We start from the raw sequence: 3,249 nt of genomic DNA, 5'->3' as shown, positions 1-3,249 counted from the left end.
TGAACTTGCTCAGGTCATCAACTTGGCCTGTTCTGATACCTGCATCAATAATATCCAGATACATTTTGTGACTTCCCTCTTTGGGGGTATTTCTGTCTCCAGGATAATTTTCTCTTATATTCAAATTGTCTCCTCTGTGTTGAGAATGCCATCAGCGGAGGGAAAGTGTAAAGCTTTTTCTTTCTTTTTCCAGTTTCAAAGGAATTTAATATTATTTACACAGTTCAGGAACAGATGGCACATTTCCATTTCTTAGAGACTGATCTCTGTAATAAAATAGATTTTAAATTCAGTGTATGTCATTACTACTGCTAAGAAATCTTAGCCCTTGTCTTAAAACAATCTTCATTTGCTGTCATTATTGCTCTGTGGTCACTGCTTTGCTAATTCCTCAAGTCATTTCAATGGTCCTGTCTTCCACTTAGGAGCCTCAATCAAAGCTTCGTAGACCACGATTTCCTATGTAAGAGAAATTAAAAACATCTTTTGTTTTGTCCCTACTTTTGATTTTGTAATGGTTTCAAAAAAAGACTCCCACCACAAATTTGGTTAAATTGCTTAAAAGACAGTATATAATGAAGATCACGCAATCTATGCTTGGAGCCATAACCTGAGTTATAAGCACAATTACTCCAAATAAATAGTTCCTTTAGGTATCGACTTAGGCTTTAGTATCTAAACAATTTTCTTAAATAAATAAGAGGAAAACAGCCCTATACCTTTGTTGCCCTAGGATAACACTTAAGGGCCTGGCAACTCATTTTTGTTTTAAAGCTGTAACTACTTACCAAGCACCTATTAAGCTTTATAAGCACACTGAGAACTCTAATCCCAAGAATGGTGTTCTCTGCTGTGAGATTAATGGGATTAATACATAAATCAAGTAATATGGAAATCAAATGTACAAATGCATAAGACCTGATTGTTTCCCCTACAACCCCTGACGCATGATCAGTAACAATGAGAAAAGACAAAACAGTTCCTACAACTCGCGCCACCCTCACATGGTGTCCGTGTCCTTGAGGAGCGTCACGCCCTAGGGCTGGACTCAGGGCCAAATAATGATTGTGTGTTGATCATGTTTGGGTTCATTTGCTCAGAATTCTTTGGATGTTTGGGTTCATTTGCTCAATAAATATGAGGAGTGCCTTCTCGGCATTACTCTTGTGCTGGGACACCTTTAGCCCCCTGGCTGGCCTTTCAGGTCTTTGTTAACTCATCCCGTCTCCTCCCTTATCTGTGGGTCAGAAGCCAGGAGGGACCGACATCTACTCTCCAAAAATATCTCTTGAGAGATAACACAAATTTAGGTCCTCACAATAGTGATTTTATCAAATTAGTCACTTTATAAAGCATTGAAGATGTCATAATTGTTAACATAACCATTTACCAAACTGTAACTGGTTCAGTTTGCTGAGCATGTTTTATAAAGGGAAGTAAAGGCCAAAACCCTGTTAAAGTTATTCCATTGCAGCCTAGGAGATTTGTTTCTCAGACATTTAAATGAGGCAAATAAAACAAGTAGAGTTTCCCCTCCCCAACTTGAAGTACTCCAGCAGTACAACAGTCTGATCAATATAACTAGGCAGTCTATGCTGCATTAAAGAGATTCCACAACTTGTAATGCAATAATGGAGAGGTTTACCTTCTTCAGCTTCAAAGTTGGAGGGTTTGGTCATCTGATTTTAAGTATTACACTAGTGCTTTTCAGCCACGGTATCTTCACACTGAGCAGTCTTTTTTTTTTAATATCGTCATGCTCAATTTTAAGACAAAGCAATTTTAATACTAGGTGCACACCACATGCCCTTGCTGAAAACTGCTTTTCTGGACACGTTACGAAGTAGTTCAAGGAGGTATGGTTAAGGCCGTATTACTGAATGGTGCTGGTAAATACTACACAAATTTTTTGTCGTGTTGCAACCTTTGTTTCCAATTTAGTGACTGCTCTTTTGGAATCAGCAACAATGACAACATTATTAGGTTTGCTTTTTTTAACTATGCTTTAGTAGCAACTGAGGTTCCCAATTTTAACCCCTTGGCAGGGAGATCCCAGTTCCCTCGTTCACACATTACTATCTAAGTGTCAAGGGGTTAAATAGCGCAAAAGATACTGCACTTCCGATTATAGCATTTGGCTGAACTGAAAGGAAAGGAAGTTGTGCCACATGTTGAAGGGACTGTGGGCAACAGAAAGAAGACACAAGGAGAAGATAAAATGTCACATGAAGTCTTCGTAGTCTTGTACATATACCCCATCATAACCACCATAATCTGCCAGATCGTCCTGCATGGTGGCCTTTAACCCCAGTCCGGGAAACACACTAGTCTTCTTTTTGGCTTTGCTTTGCTTTTCTTGCTTCTGTTTTTCACTGCAAAGCACAGTCAATGAATTGCTCATCTTTTTCAAGTCATCCATTTCAAATGAAATACACACATCCAGAACTAAGGTTTCCAAAAAACTGCCATAATATATCATCACTTTTCATATTGTGTAATTTTGTCTTTTAGTAACTTTCCAAATTCTGTAAACTCATCTCTTGAAGTTGGGTTCATAGCATGTATTCCACAAACTGTACTATGAACACCCAAAGTTTCTTTTGCTAATTTAAGGTCTGACTCTTTCGGTAATTTCTTTGGCCACAGTTTATCTGCTAATTGTTCTTCGGGTGTTAGCACTTCATATTCTTCAGGTTCTTCCTCTTTTGAATGTCTTCCTGCCTTTTCTTCTGTTGCCGTTCTTTCTCTTTTATCTTCTCTGATATTTTTTTCTTTTCTGAAACTTCCTTCTGTTTTTTCTTCTACTTCCTCTTTTCTTTTCATCATCATTGTCATCCCAGATATGCTTGACGTCCTCGCCCTCATCCAGGCCTTCCCAGGAGGTGCACATGCATGTAGGAAGGGGCATGTAAAGCTTTTTCCACATGCGGATCACATTTGTCAGTTGTGTCCTTGTTCTACGGGACAGCTTTTGGGGTGTGCATTGGTTCAGCAGTTACTGACTCTTCCAAGAAGCTGCAGCAGCTTCAGTGATATATGTTGTGGTTCCCCAAATGATGAATCCCTTCATCTACATCCTGAGGAACAGGGACATGAAGGGGGCCTTGAGGAACCTCATCAGTGTGGGGTACCTTCTTCTCTGTGATTGTGCCAGTTACTCCAGACTGGGGTTTCTAGAATGAGGCAATCTCATAAAACTGCGATTGATCCACAGTGCTTGCTTCTTCCATTTCTAAATTTTTGTTAAAA

The 3,249-nt window shown here is 39.2% G+C and overlaps 1 pseudogene; it reads right to left on the bottom strand.

Annotated features, from left to right (window-relative positions):
* Positions 1–2,191: 2,191 nt before the first annotated feature.
* LOC140845395 (eukaryotic translation initiation factor 3 subunit J-like) lies at positions 2,192–2,890 on the bottom strand (annotated as a pseudogene).
* Positions 2,891–3,249: the final 359 nt, after the last annotated feature.

The sequence above is a fragment of the Manis javanica genome, chromosome 13 (genome assembly GCF_040802235.1).
Source record: "Manis javanica isolate MJ-LG chromosome 13, MJ_LKY, whole genome shotgun sequence".
Taxonomy (NCBI): Eukaryota; Metazoa; Chordata; class Mammalia; order Pholidota; family Manidae; genus Manis; species Manis javanica.
This window is presented reverse-complemented; position numbering and strand designations above follow the sequence as displayed.